The sequence below is a fragment of the Vanessa tameamea genome, chromosome 15, assembly GCF_037043105.1.
Source record: "Vanessa tameamea isolate UH-Manoa-2023 chromosome 15, ilVanTame1 primary haplotype, whole genome shotgun sequence".
NCBI lineage: Eukaryota > Metazoa > Arthropoda > Insecta > Lepidoptera > Nymphalidae > Vanessa > Vanessa tameamea.
This window is the reverse complement of record NC_087323.1, coordinates 3922536-3939257: the sequence shown is the minus strand read 5'-3', so window position 1 is coordinate 3939257 and position 16722 is coordinate 3922536. Positions and strand designations below refer to the sequence as shown.

General features: G+C 31.6%; 1 protein-coding gene across 4 annotated transcripts in view; it reads right to left on the bottom strand.

Moving 5' to 3' along the window:
- The window catches only part of LOC113399020 (amyloid-beta-like protein), a 116478-nt gene that overhangs the window by 84133 nt on the left and 15623 nt on the right, over nucleotides 1-16722 (bottom strand). The window lies entirely within an intron of this gene.

The window sequence follows — 16722 nt, the reverse complement described above, 5'->3', positions numbered from 1 at the left end:
AAACTCTAGATAATTCAAAAGTACTAAAAAAATATGTGTGTAATTTTTAGCCAGTTATTTTACAGTCTTTCAAAAATCCTTAGTTTTACTATATTGTTTATTACGTTTTGAAAATAACAGAAAAACGTTTTGGCGCTAACTTCACACGAAAGAATGAAACAAAGATGACAAAAGTGAAGTTTTTGCGCACAAAACTCGGTTACCTCTATGGGATTTAAACGATGAAATAGTGTCAGTTAAATAAAAACGTGACGTAATTTTAAAATGAAATCACGGAAATCCCACTGGGACACACAAAGGGAAAAACTTGTCGGAAAATATACAAACATTTTGGAGACAGTGTCTAAATGAAAGAACGGTTGGTGAGATAAAAAAAATATATTGTTTAAAACTACCTTTGTGGAAATAGAGAATTTCACTATGTCATCACGACAACAGCGAGCATTTATTACATGCAAGATTTGCTTTGATACTGCGTTTTTACGGTTATGACACGAATAATAAAAGCAACTCAACAGAACATTGTTTCGCTAAGGTATTTAACTGTCCAAAAAAAAACTTTTTTAATTTCAATTAATCTTTTCCTGTCTCATTTATCATTTTATATCTACCTTCTAATTATTTAAATAAATATAATTGACGTTAAATATAAAAATAGATTTAAAAACTGACTCTTTAGAAAATAAGACTGGTAACACTCGACGTTATAAATGTGTATGAAATCCTTCATTCTCTAAGCGATTTGTTATCAGTTTGATAAGACTATAAAATAAACGAGGGAAGTAAGAGGGACAAGAGTGATTACTCATGATTAAGAGTGGGGGAGTCCTGCGATAAGTCTCTAGGGTGTAATGCATTGTGTAACAAATCAACGTTCGCACGTAACAATAACATACGGCAATTTGTAATTATGGTAAGGTGAACATGATTCACGATGTTACAAGACATATGTACCAGTAATTAAGTGAATGAACTCGAATGGAACATACGAACCGCTTTGTAATGAAATATGCAAACTGATTTCCATTTTAACAATCCACTATTATGAGGCCGTACTTTAAGCAAATAATTTACGGAGTCGTTTATTAATTTTAATGAACATACCTTCATCGTGATAAATATCGCATATGCTGATGACACGGAAATTGCCTATCTCAATTTTATTTAATAAGTAAAAAATAAAATAAGTGTGTTTACCGAAATGTACTGAGTCATCATTTCACATGAGTGAATGAAATGATAGATGTAAAAGTTATGTCATTTGTTTGATGAAAAGATTATTCTGTATATAACCACTTTATATTCTAAATATTATACAAGTAAAATCATGCAATTTGCAGAGGTACCAATTTTTTAATGTCAAAAATCGTGTATAAATTTTATTATATAATATTTATTAAAATGTTGTTAAAAAAAAACCATACATTTATCTTTTATTTGTACGACTTTTATCCATTACAGGCCGTTATGTACATTTTTTCCTTTATAAATATCTTACTTTAAATTGAATTGATCGTTTAATCTTTTTATGTTGTATCTTTAAATAATAATTATTCTGATTTCTACTAACACGATAACCAGTAACGAACTTTTTTTGTTAGATTCGCATATGATATATATTTGCGATTGGACTAGGAAAAGCGAAATGTACTACGAAAATTTATTTACAAATTTTATTATATAACTTTCATCAACTGCTTGGGAGTTGCAATCAAAATATATATGAAGACCGTTAAAATATATATCATAAAGTACCTACGACTTGCAATGATGTTACTCAGGCGGAGTTTAATTGGTAAATCAGTTACCTTACTATGTACCTTCCTTTCAGCACACATTTTGACGGAGGTGTTATATATACTTAAAAGTTTAACAGCTTCGCATTGTTTGACAGTTCTTAATTTAAAAACAGTTGTTATTTATACAACTCTACCAATTCATAATCAAGAAGTAAACTTTGAAAAAGTTACAACTAAGTAGATGCTCGACATAAATATAATTATGCCAAGCAGACCAAAGCGTCGGCTTGTAAAATTTTAAAAGTTATGAAGTACCAACACTTCCGAAGATAAACTCGGAAGGAACGCGCGAGGGTCCTCGAGATAAGACTCGAAAAGGCGGTATAATGAAAGAGTGGCAAGCGGCATAATAATTTCAGAGTCACGGGCGAGTAAAATATTATGATTTTTTTTCGCCAAACCTGACGCTCTGTGCCATTGCATACTCATTGGAAAGCACTAGCTGCTCTTAAAGATAATTATAAGCAGTCACTAGCAACGTTGAAGTACGCAATTCGAACTTGAAATTTCGAATCAAAAATCATATAAGAACGCGGTTCCAGGACCTCTAATGGATTAAACTATAATTATATTAACACAGAACACTAATCATTCTATAAAATTAATTGAATTCTGAGAATACAGAATTTTAAATTGATGAGATATTTTCACTGTTTCTGGTACAATAATACTGTAGTTGTACGAATCGTAAACGAAATTCATATCATAATCATGATCGATAATTTAAAAATAGAATTATTTTCTAATTATATATATATATATTTTTCAAATTTTTGAAAATCCGTTGTCAAACTGACCAGAAAAAGGTACTGAACTGTTTTACCTTTGCCTACTTATATGTATATGAATACCGTCAGACATTTAAAAGAGGATTACGCATTAACAGGTTGACCCACGTTTCCTATTTCATATTAAGCAACGACACATGATCAATTATCAATTGTTGTTATTGATAACCCTCATTAAATAATAATAGCAGAAATTATTCAAAATTAGACTATCATTGAAACGTGGGATTATGTTTCTAGTGACTGTTAATAATTTATACAGCCTCATATACATATATTGTCATAGAACTTATTGCATCATGTAGTTTTAGTATAAAAAGTCGACTATATGTATTTGATTAGTATCCTAACATTTCTTGTTATTTAAAATGTTACTGTTTCATCCTTTTATAGATATTTCTTAATTTTAAAATCGGGGAAATAATAGTACTGAATATTTTATGGTTAAATATTTAAAAAAAGAATAATTTTAGTCACGAATAGAGCATAAATATTAGTATATGTGTTGCCAGTTAAAATACAGAGAAAAACTTGTCACAAAGGAATACGAAAAATACATCATAAAAAGTAAAAAAAAAAAACATTCTTTGTATTACATTTCTTTCAACAGAAACCAAAAAAGTTGAGCCCCTAAAAAATATCTTGTCGCTTTTCGCAATCCCTTTTATGGACATAATCTTAATCTGCTGGCCTTTTTCGCTAAAAATATTTTATTCAAACACCAAGTACCGTTTTAATAGCTTAATTGCTGAAACAAGAGCATCGCCGTTTCCTCGCTTTGTGAAATATTTACCTTTTTTATTTTATACTTGTTTACGTTCATTTACAAAAATAATCATGAACACGTTTGTTTGCGTTACAATTGTATTTCAAAATTTGTAACAGAACAATCGCTGTCCGTTTGTCTATTAAATACTTTACAAAAATTCAATATTATTAGTATTTAGCGTTAGCATAAGTATCACAAAATCTTGCATCAATATAATTTATTTGTATGCAAAATTAATATATCAATATTTTAAATCTCAAACACTGCGCTCTTTTGTGTTAGCCAACATAAAAAAGCGAATTAACTTAGTCCGTCATAAAATCTTCAATTCATGATAAAATAAGTTAGGCGATCACAGAAAATACGATATCAAAAATACCGCATAAGAGTCGAATAATTAAAACGCAAATGCAAATAAATATGTTTTTTTATAAAATCTAGTGGCTATCGCTTCGTATTTATTAAACTGGTTCGCAATTCGAAGCAAATAAGTGCTTTCACGTTAACTGGAGTAATATTGAATATCAAAGCAAATATTCTATCAGACCGCTGTGGCCTCTTTTTGCGAGGTGTCTATTGAAATCATGGCCTTTGATTCAAAGCGCGAGTTTTCCCAAGAGTCAGTCAGTATCAGGGTTGGCATTTCAATCTAATGCTGATAAATGACCATACATTTATTTACAAAGTTATAAATGAAAATCATAATTCCGAAAAGTGATTTCATACAAAATCTACGACGATCATAATTAAACAATTCAATTAAAAAAAATTAATAACGCTTAACGTTTTCAGAGAAACATTCGAACAAAACCGCTCATTTCATGAACAACGGTCGCCATTAACGATTTCAGTAACAAGTTTAAAACTCGCCCCAGTTTATCCATAACGGCAACCTTAACTTGGCAGTTATAGAAAATGAGGCAGTGTGCCAGGGACGCTCTCGAGATAGTACGTAGTCTCAAAGCGCCGGTAATGAGAGCTTAGGGCAGTCACAGGGAGGATAAGTGAATTCTCTGAATAAACTTTACCAAGGTTTTTGGAGCATGTGGGTCAGTTGGATTTATTTGATGAGGCTTTTAAATGTGCATTAGAGTGTATTTCAGTAAATAACGTGCACGTTATTTCTATTGTAGAGTGTTTTATATTTTTCAATTTTATTTTAATTAATATCGAACATTTTAAAGCCGCTTTCAATTCAACCATAAGTACTTTAATTGTTTTCTATATTAAAAAAGTACGTTTTATTTATTATTGAATATCTTTTTTATTTTTATTCGACTAGTTTCCATAAAACTGCTCTTTCAATAGAACCGCTTAAAAGCGCTTGATCTATTTACATAAATTTCGAGAAGTAATTGCTTATTCATTAAAATATATTCAGAAAAAATCGCTTTAAATCATTTTTGGGCTTAAAATATTATAAATGTTAGCTGTTTATATTTAATCTCATAAGTAATGAAACAAGCTCTGAATTATGCGAGCAAACAGTGAAAAGTTACCATGGAGCCATTAAGTAGATCGTTTCAGAGGTCGCTTGGAGTTTTAATGAGAAAATGGCTCGTCAGCACAAACAAGTTGGGATAATCTTTGGGTAATTGATTCGCAAAACGCCGACTCAGCTCCTACGGGACGTATGAGATCATGTGACTTCGTAAGCTATTTACGTTGAGAGATTGTGTTCGTGCCACTAGTTTGACGCTTCAACTCGTCTCATGTTTTAATGAACTTAATTTTATATCTATAAGAAATGAAAATAAACGGATTTATCTTGAAAGGAGTAGCCAGTTCAATATGTATTTATATAAGTGTCAAAAACATCTAGGGTAACAAACATAGAATACACATATTTGGAATATATATATTTAACATGATGACATTTCTTATCGTCCTACTAAATGTGAAAGTCTGTGTGTTTGGATGTTTGTTATTCAATCGTGCAAATTTTGGATGAATTTTGATGAACTTTGGAATGTAGATAGCTTATACCCTCATTGAACACATACCTAACACTTTCTTCATCACACGCGGCTGAAGCCGTTAATGGGAGTTAGTTTAATGTATGAATTCTCCACCGCCTACAGACATTGAGTGCTTATAATGATTTTTATACTTTTAACAGATCATTAGACATTGTTCCTATAAACTGAGTATCAAACTGTATCAATTCAGATTGAATGTACATATATAAAATACACGTAACATAAAGTATCTATAGTCTATATAATGTGATCGTATATTCAATATTCTCTCTCCGTTATCGAAAGGAAGCTTGTCATTTATCTCACTCAGGTCCGTACTGGGATCATTTTCCTCGTGACGATCGATTCTATGGAGACATAAGAGAGAAATAAATGTTGGTAAAGCGTCAAAGACATTTAAAGGATTTTTATGGATACCATTTTGATTTACATTAAATTTCCTTTACTTGAGTAATTTCTTAGGGCTCTATAATATACGCTCGAGGTGCTTTAAGTAGTGTTAGAACAAGGAGTCTTATGTCAAGTCAATTTTAGACGTTACCCACGCAACCGAGATGCCCATTAGTGAGAAAATGTGGATCTTAAACAACTTTATGTGCTTGTGTGCTCAGTTTATGTGTTAATTTGTTTAACCTGCCTGTATCCACTAATCCGCTGCGAGGCAGCATTGTGTGGAAGCCTGAAAGACTTATCTTCTTTAAGGTGAGCGTTTGCTCAACAGTGAAATATTTACTAGCTTTACTGAATTTCGTAACTATACATTAATAAATTGGCTTACTGATCGAAACTTCTAAAATATTCAAATTTATTGATTTGTTTTTTTTTTTTATATATTTTCCTAAGCGTTTCGAGTACTATGCAAAAGTTCTATATATCATACTTCATATCAATCTAGTTTTAATTATGTTTTTAAGGTTAGGTTAGGTAAGGCATACTTGCAAAAGATAAGTATATATGTATATATTTAAATTGACTACGAATTTTTATAACTACTTTCTGAGTTGTGAAATGTAATATAATTATGTTTGCTTAAATTCTTTATCTCGTTTTTAAAGTGTTAGATTACATGAACAACAAACAAAGCAACAATATAGGAATCACAAGGAAAGAGCAAGCGAAGAAATAAAACATCATTTTTTCTAAAAGCGTTCGTTGTAAAATTTACAAAATACTAACTTAACTTTCAGTCTCAGTACATAGTCTTAAAAGTAAATAAGGCAAAGGAAAAAGTTAAATTGGGAATTTCAGATTCCACTTCACAGTATAAAGTTTGCTACAAGAATGTTCTCGAATGAACTTCTTTACTGATTGATAGAAACTTATCAGCTATTCGTTTTTATTTAATATATATTTCTGTTTTAGTTCCCCATATTTTTCGGAAAAAATAAAAACAAATCAAAATTTGCTTTATTCGAGTGCACATAAGCCCTGTTGAAAAATTTTGTAACTTTGTCACCAATGGTTCGGAATGTGAATTGTACTAAGAAGAGCCTGAGCAACTTTGTAGGTACATTTTTTATTGATTTATTTGTCTTATTTAAAGTGCATCGTCTCTAGCATCTTAAAAACTTTCTTTTTTTTTACTACTTCAATATTCTTACTATTTAATTATGTATACAATAAACGTTCACGTTCTTTCAACTTTAAAAAGTTCTCGTATCTTTAGTTATTTTTTTCTCAATTAAAAACTACAGCAAACTAAATTTTAATCGACATTCGTAGGAATTTATATCAAATTGGCATTTATACTAAACAAAGACTTCAAAGGCACTTCACAAAGCTAACATTCAGGTAAACGCTTCATTTTACGCTCAAAATACCGTACAAAGCTGCATTGCTCTACACCTCGTAGAATACCACGAATAGCTTAGTTCGTTTATGTTACGTAAATGTATATATGTATATATAAAGTATCTTGGGGCATTGCCCTTCTATGTATATACATAAGGGCAATGACCTCTGGCTGATTGGCTATATCAAGGTGCAGCTTAACTATAAGACAAATTCTCGATTTATAGAAGACATTATTTTCATAAGGTAATGTAACCTATAAAGCCCATTCCATCTACTCTTATGGTATAATTCTATTGAGCTTACCATGGATTCAAGAGAATACGTATCGCGCTGCAACCGTAACGTACGTTAATGAGAATCATGATACTTTTGTACACATTAAAACTTTTGAATTTCCAAGAGATATATACAAGTTTGAAGGTACTAGAAGTAGAAAAGAGGAAAACTTGCTATCTTCAAATCGCGAACTGTTTTACACTTTTGAACAAACAAAACTAACAATGCTAGTTTCGAATGTACCTTATAAATCTTACAATTTTATTTGCTTTCGTAGAAATTTTAACATATCTAAGTGCATTATTTTTTTGAATAATTCATTCTCATTGCATAGCTTTTGTAATTAAAGTCTGGCTCTTGTTCTGCACATAAACCAAAACTAATGACCAGGAAACAATAGGACGCTGGTCCGATGGGAGTTGTTGCAAACACGCCCTAGTATACACAGCTTAGCTTAAAACCATGGCGATGAACACCGAGGCGCATTGCACCATTATTTATAGAACGTTAACTACGACTACAAGATACTATCATGATAGCGTTAAAATTGCTTGGATATGTCATGGAATTTTATAAAATTGCAACAGGCTGATATGTTTTAGAAAATTAGACTTAGTGAGAGGACTTTGTCTGGTACCGTCTCAAAATGTTGCATTTCTCTTTGAAAGCTCAATAAATTAGTAATTACAATCACATAACATCTTAGTTTCTGATACATAGGTCGCGGTGAACATAAGTGGCTTCAGAAATGGTAATTGTTTATCACTGTCCCAATTTTCTTGGTAAGGCCATACCATCAAGTGGCCCATTTGCCTATCTATACAAATCGTGGCCTCGTAGTTGCACAAATTCTAGCGAAAATTCCCCACTGAATCACAATTCCGATACTCTTAACTGAAAATAAACCAGAAGTTTTTACATATAATGTAGAATGTAATGTAGAATGTATGAAGTCAAATGTACAAATTAGACTAAATTTCTACTTTCAAGGTACATTTGTCTTAGGAAATACATACTAAGGGCTTAATTTATGTCAGTGAAGTAGATTATTTTTATATAAAGTATTTATTATAAGTGACACGTACCAGTAATATAAAAACGTTGATGAAATTGAATAAATTGTACGACGTCGCCGATAAAACAAAGATACGTATGAGAGGAAAATGGCATTTTCAAACGTAATTAAATTCCAGTGCGAGCGGCAAAGTACTTCGTATTAAAGATCCTCTTCTTTTCTTGTTTTATATAAAACTAGTCCAAGAGAGCCATCAACTTCGAACGTCTTAAACTTTACGAGTAACTACTTTGTACGCGCGTTTTGTAACATAGTAACGTACAATAACCTTTTTACCTTTTTATACAAACTACTACATATATGTAAACATAAGCCTATAAATGACTCACTTCCGGACTAAGGGCGGCACTCCTTTTTGAGTTTACTCGGACAGTCATGAACCTGCAATTTTTGGTTAAATATTTTTTTCATTAAATCAAAATAAAAAAAATAATATTGATCTTAGTCAAAGTATTGTTATTACCAAATTCAAATATTTGTCTTTATGTTTAAAGCAAACGATATCTTTTTTTTTTTTTTTCAATTTTCATTAGTAAGGAGCTAAAGCAAAATAATGCAACTTAAAATGACTAATTATTTATGATTAAAAAAGTGTTTAAATCTAATAATTAAATGTTTAGACTCGAAAAATCACGTCATTCGAAGTAAATTACTGCGAAAACAGCGACCGGCTCCAGTAGTTACATTTGGAGTATAATCAAACAAGTCAATTGGCCGGCACATGTGCAAATGCCTAACAAAACAACCCTAAACTAACAAATGGGTCGATTTCGCGCACACGAGCTTTATTTCACGTTAAATGACCTGCCTCATTCCGTTACAAATACGAAAGTCGGGAATTAGCTTTTTCTTGAACCTTTAACTGATTCGAGAGATATTTTTGTTAAATTATGTTTAATGTTGGTGGATTTTGAATCTGATTTGATTTATGTGTTATATTATTTTTTAATAATCCTATTCTATTGTACTGTTTCTTTCCCGAAATATATATATATACACATACTTATATATAAATAACGTTTCTTTCGATGCCCTTACAGCTTATTTTACCACGCTGATCCAATGCTGGTTGATGAATACACAGCTGGCGGATTTATATGAAACACATTGTAGTTTCATCACGACATTTTGCCACACTGCTGAGTATGAGATGAATTATAAACACAAATTAAGCACATGAAAATTCCGCGGTACGGGCCCGGGTTTGAAGCCACAATGTTCGATTAAATCTCACGTGTTCCAGCCACACATCTTGGCTATTGTAACGTTGATATATTTACTTGCTGAGCTTGAAACTTTAGGTCTAAAACCAGTTATTTTGCAAAAGTAAAATTACATTGTTCATGTTATTCCCTTATCTCATATATACAATACTTAAACGTAATTTAAGCAAGCGTAAAACCTATATCTCGCTCGAATTTCGCTGTGTCCATGTGAATAATTCGAGCTGTGTGTCATCCAATGCAAATAAGAGAACTTGGACAATGGCTACCACATTTTGCCGCTCATTACAAACGCAACAATTCCCTTTTAAGTCTCTGTAACGTTCTCTGTATGCATCCTTTACGTCTACACATATAATTGAACTATAATATTATAGTACTAGTGTGTGGAGACGGCTCTGGTTTTAGTTATCCTGTACTTTTCTGTTCTGTTTCTGTTGTTAATGTTGAAGTGATTTGTTCAAAAATTATAGAATTATATATATTTTACAAGATTACGAATAAATAAATACATGCTTAATCGGTTTTTCAAAGTCATTTCACATGAAATGAACAAAACTTTATTTAAAGTCTTAGCCACATAATAGGATATTTCTTATACCAATAACTAAAAGGGTTTTCAAGAGATACTTAGGATACTCTTTCAATATTTACTTTCAAGTAGATAGAGCGCTACAAGCACAATGTCGTCATTTCATTGAAAGAGTATAATTAATAAACTGATTACTACTTCTTTATAGTGTTTAAAAATAAATTTTATTATAATGGTTATATCAGCGTTAGTTATAAAAAGAGGTTTTTATTAAAAAGGTTCAGCTCATTTATATCCGTTTCGCATCAGCCAGTAATATCCGGATAATTCTAGCCAAGAGCATGCGAGGAGATGAAGGAAATGAGATTTTGTCATGCTATCATTGCACGATGGCTAAGCTTCTGACCTCCGCAATGAAAAACCTAAACTTCGACGTTAACTAAAGTTTTCCGTATGATTACAATGTTGTTAAAAATTTTAGACAAACAGTGCAATTGCCAATCATGCTCATCAAGTATGATTAAAAAGTTGAATATTTTTCAAACCCGCCATACTTAGTTGATAATTTTTTTTTATATTATAATTAACTTAACTTTTATAATATTATAAACACGAATACTATACACACATCTTTAATTTATACTTAGTTCAAAAACAATAAACACGGGGACACTTCTTACATAATATGGCATCATTAATTGTTAAAATAACCAAAGGAAGCGTCATAAACCCTTAAATTGTTATTCAAGCGTCGTTTCTAAGGTCACGCCTCGCCTTTATGGCTACAATAAAAAGCAAAACAACGCATCCATCTGACAGATGAAATCTGAAATAGGCACTTCGCAGAAAGTGCTCAAATTAGCATCAAAACGTTATATTTTGAGATAAAATCACAAGAACTTCAAACATATTAAATAGTTAAATAGTTAAATATAGCATTTACCGCGTTGATAGGAAAATTTCGAATTTGAGTGGGTTTCCGGACGAAACATTTTAAATTTTAAAGTATTTTTTATGACGCTAATTTCACTTGTTGTATTGAGTTCCAATTTAAAAATATTAATATTCATATAAGAAACTCGTGAAATCTTTCAAAAATCATCTTTAATTTATTTATCTATGAAATAATGTGACAAATTTTTTAGACCTTATCAAAATGTACGTATGTATTTTGTTGTTAATTATATACTTTATTGCCCACCACAAAGTATGGGACAAAAGGCGGACTTAATGCCTGAAGGCATTCTCTGCCGACTGGCAGACTAACCTTTAGGTCAAACAGAAAACCATGAAGGCGGTAGTTAATGATTGACAATACATAACCATATACATATTCTTATATATAAAAATAAGTGGCATTTTTCGTTGTCACTTTATAACTCAAGAACGGGCTCATCTATCCAAACCAAATTTTCAGGGTTTGTTCGGACTATTTAGTAGATGGTTTATGTGAAGTTTGCACAAAATCGGTCGGGTGGTTCTTCATTTATCACATTTTTTGTAACAAATGATTTCAATAAATGGCGGGTCATTTTGTTAATGGAGATTTTTTAGACGGGGAATTGTCTTGTCTTGTTGAATTAAAAGTAAGTATCAATTAAAAATGAGTACACTCATCCACCAGTTTCAATAGGTATTACGTCTTAATTCAATTTATTATTTACAAATAACCCATGACATAGCATTAAATACTGGCATGTAACACAATTTCTTATTTTAAAAATGATTGAACTGTCATTAGAAATAATACAAAAATCAGTTAGAACATTGATTCATTTCGTAAAAAAATATATTACTTAATTGCTAGCTATTTAAAAACTAAAATCATATAAATATTTATTTACGTTTGTCGATTTAAAAGTAGCGTGTACTTTCAATTTTTAAATTTTACTCAGTTTTTTAGTGCGCTGTCGGTGTTTCATGTAGTTAGCAGGCTTTATTCGAATTAAATTGGTACAGGCAAAACGTTCGTTATATCATTGATTTTAGCAACTATTCGATCGGAACAGAAAATTGCATTGGCACTTGCATCTTCGGGAATTGCTGCTACATTATTAGAAGGTGGTCGAACCGCACACTTTGCATTAAAATTGCCATTGAATGTAGAGATGATTGAAACTCCAATTTGCAATATTTCGAGAAATTCTGCTATGGCAAAAGTTCTGCGATTAACGTCAATTATTTTATGGGATGAGTACAATGGCGAATAAAAAATCACTAGAAGCATTTAATCGAACAATGCAAGATTTACGTGGTAATCAATAGCTTTTTGGTGGCGCTTTGATATTACTGTCAGGGGATTTTTGTCAAACATTGCCTGTCATTCCTCGATCAACTCCTGCTGATGAAATAAATGCCTGTTTGAAGTCATCAGTTCTTTTGGAGATATGTACAAAAATTGACACTAAACATTAATATGCGTATTAACCTACAAAATGATCCAGCTGCAGTTTTCAAAACAATTGTTAGAAATTGGTGATGGCAAAATACAAATCGACAGGACCAATAGATTGATCACTATACCGAACAATTTTTGTACTATTGTGCAATCGAATCGAAAGATGAATTGATTGAATGTGTTTTCTGAATATTCTTCAGAATGATATAAATCATGATTGGTTGAGAGAACCCGCCATTTTAGCACCAAAGAACATTCATATCAATGCTATTAATTTTCAAATTCTAGAGATACTGCCAGGTGTATTCACGACATATAAATCAATTGACAGTGCTATGAATCAAGATGAGGCATTGAACTTTCCAGTTGAATTTTTAAATTCATTGGAACCGGCTGGTATGCCACCGCACTGCTTAAATCTGAAAGTTGGTTCTTTAATTATATTATTGCGAAATATTAATCCACCAAAACTGTGTAATGGCACCAGATTGACAGTGAAAAAGTTGTTGCCAAATTTGATCGAAGCTACGATTTTAACTGGTAAATCTAAAGGTGAAGTTTGATACCGCGTATCCCTATGATTCAAACTGATATGCCATTCGAGTTCAAACGATTACAATATCCTGGTCGTTTATCATTTGCGATGTCCATCAACAAGGCCCAAGGGCAAACACTTCACGTTTGTGGGGTGAATTTGGAAGAATCATGTTTTTCACACGGCCAACTTTATGTTGCCTGTTCCAGAGTCGGTACCTCCAGCCATTTGTTTATTCACACTCAAAATGGAAAAACCAAAAGTATTGTTTATCCAAATGTTTTGAATTATTTTTTTATAAATGAATCAATGTTCTAACTCATTTTTGTATTATATCACTTTATACGTAGCGAAGCACGTACCGGGCCGCTAGTACTTATATATAAAACTATAGAAAAAAAAACATATACATACATACACATATAGTATCTACAAAATAAATATTTATCTATACTATCTATAGTAAAAACATATAAATAATAAATATTGATACTGTATAATAGAAGTCATGAGAACTACGCTAGAAATTTTAGTAAGATGGTGTCTTCTCCGTGTAAGTGAAGTACACTTTCATTCGTTTAATCAAAGTAATCAAAGGAAAAGCAAAGTAACGGTGACAAAGACATCATTTAATTTGCTTGAAACCTACGTTGATAGAGATACGCATCTCCACAACTCATTACTGGAAATTAGGTTAGAGAGCCTCTAGAAAAATGCCGAGATCTCTGTTGAATAAATATTCAACGAGATGGCCGTCACAGAGAGTCGTTGCGATAATTAAAAATAATCATGTAGCCTCAGAAATGTAATGAATTAATGTTTGAAACGACTCTCGTCTTTAAAAGTCAAGACAACTTATTAGTTACGAGATATAATAAATAATTAATTAACTTTGATTTTTAATGAATTTCAACGTGTCTCGTTTCGGAATTTCCTTAATATCCCTTTGTTTATTATTTTATTAGAGAACAATCCCTTCGTGCTATGTATTATAATGTCAGATATACAACAAATATATTTAATTTTAACTATTTGTTCAGATTAATTCCTCTTGCAACATTAGTCATTAAATGTTGACCACAGTGATTACAACATTCTTATAAGGAAATTAAAAGGCTGTAATTGTATACTATATTCACTTCTTTTGTGATGGATAGAACGCGTACATCTTAACCGATGATTGCGGGTCCAAACCTATGCAAGCACAACTGAATTTTAATTTGCTTAATTTGTGTTTATAATTCATCTCAAGCTCGTTAGTGAATGTGTCTAATTTCAACGAAATTCTACCACATGTGAATCCACCAACCCGCATTGGAGCAGTGTTGTGGAATATACTCCTAACCTTTTCCTCAAAGGGAGAGGAGGCCTAGGCTGTAACTATATACTTCTTTTATGAGTGATACACACGCATACAAAAAGATAATTATAATTTTATAACAAAGGAGATTTAAATTTTTAGGGTGATTCATATATTCATTAATTTATTAATGATTTATTTAATTGTATATAAAAGCGTAGCGTAGCGCGTAGCGAATATAAAAAAAAATCAGTCAATGTAGCGTAACTATCCCAGCAATTAATTAATATAATTAATTAAATAATATATAAGAAAAAAAAATCCTGTGGCAAAAATACCATGAGGTATATTTCACACATGAATTATTCCTTAGACCGTAGTGAGATTTTATTGCTGATACAGTATTGTAAAATTGCTAACATTCAAGCGTCACATTAAATAGTTACATTTATCTTCAATTCATGTTCCTAGTTTAAGACAAAACAAATGAAACGAAGTAGGATAATTTATATTTTATTTTTCGTAAAATAATTGAAGAGTTTCAAGAAAGTTCAATCATAAAGAAAATCGAATGAATTCTCGTCGCGTCAAGATTTCTAACTCCCATTTATTAAATGTATAAATCCTGCTACATTTTGCACGTATCGTCTTAAAACTCTTTGTTTTATTAGTTTTTCTTTTTTTATGCTGGTTTACTTTCAAATAAACTGCTCTCTTTGTTTCCTTTTACAAATGCTATACTTTAATATTTTTTAAGTGTGTCGCCCATTTTTTAATTTTCAAATAATACACATTCGGTGCAGTAAAACGGTATACGTTGCTAACAAAAAATATATCCATAAAGTAGGACACAAGGGGCGTTGTTATGTTAAAACTTGATGTTCTACATATGTTTGCCAACCAGCCTGGAGGTTTGCCAGGACGACCTGATTGTAAGCCACGAGCGTAGACAAGTTACTAATTCATATTACATATTTCGGTTGAATTTGGAAAAATAATTCCTTCTTTCCGTTTAACAAATGAGTTTAGAATAAATGAGGTTTTCTTAAAGGTTTATAATGGAAGGAAGATATTTTTTTCAATATAAACAAATCACATTTAGACCAGGCAAAAGGAAATACAAAATTAAGGTTTAAAAACGGCCAGACATTTCTGAATACAATTTTTCCGTGCTTATTGGCCGGTTGGGCTTCCGTCGACGGCCAGGAAATGAGTTTTGCCACCTCCCCCTATCCCCTCTTTAACCCCCTCTTATAGGACAAGCAAACCAACCTCATTATTAGCTTGTCGGAATCCTTTACGCTTTGAGAAATTATGTTTCATGTATTTTGTAAAGAAGGACTGTATTTTCTTTAAAATGAGAAAACCCCACTCATATACTAAAAACTCAAGAAAAAGCAATGATATTAGTTTTGGAGTAAATTGTTATTAAAATGTGAAGAATTTAGTGTGAACTCCAAAAATGACTCCTTAGATCATTTATCCAATGTATCGACTATTAAGTATTAAGTAACAAATATTACAAATCAGTACTTGGAAAAAATATTATGATAAAACGAAGATCTTTAAAATTCTATTAACGTATATGTATTTGAATTTGTATGCAGGTCTAGCAGAATTTGAATCAGCGAATATGAAATGTGATTTAGATTACAGTTTATCCTGAAAAATTCAACACGTATGGATAATGTTAAATTAAAACGGATATCGCTTGGAAAAATGCCAGTCATATTATACATCTCCGCCAAAAATGATTTGTTACCGAATATGTAACGAAATGTAATGCACCAGTTGCGGTAAATCGATGTCCAGACGAATTATTGTAACGCAACGTTATTACCAATCTTAATGGCAGGTGGCGAGGCAACATTGAGTGGTAGGAGATACGGCGAAGAGGAGATGCACAAAACGCTAGTGCGCCACGAGCCCTCGAGTCGCGTGCCGCTGAGGGCCGGCAGTGATTAGAGCGCGCTAACAAAGCGTGAAGGACCCTTAACCTACATGCTCCGTTTCACAGCAGCACCGGTGACACTCCTACAACCACTGCGCGCCTGGTACTGAGCCTCTTACTACAGGCTCATCCTTCCGTACGTTTCTTTTCTTATATTTAAGGATGATACTTAAAATGTGCTACATAAAATATTATGTAAAACTTATTTATGATGAATGGAGCAAGATGTTGTTTTAATTGGTTAAAAATATATTTTATTCAAATCAGATAAATATATATTCATTGAATTTTGTAAAATGAGAA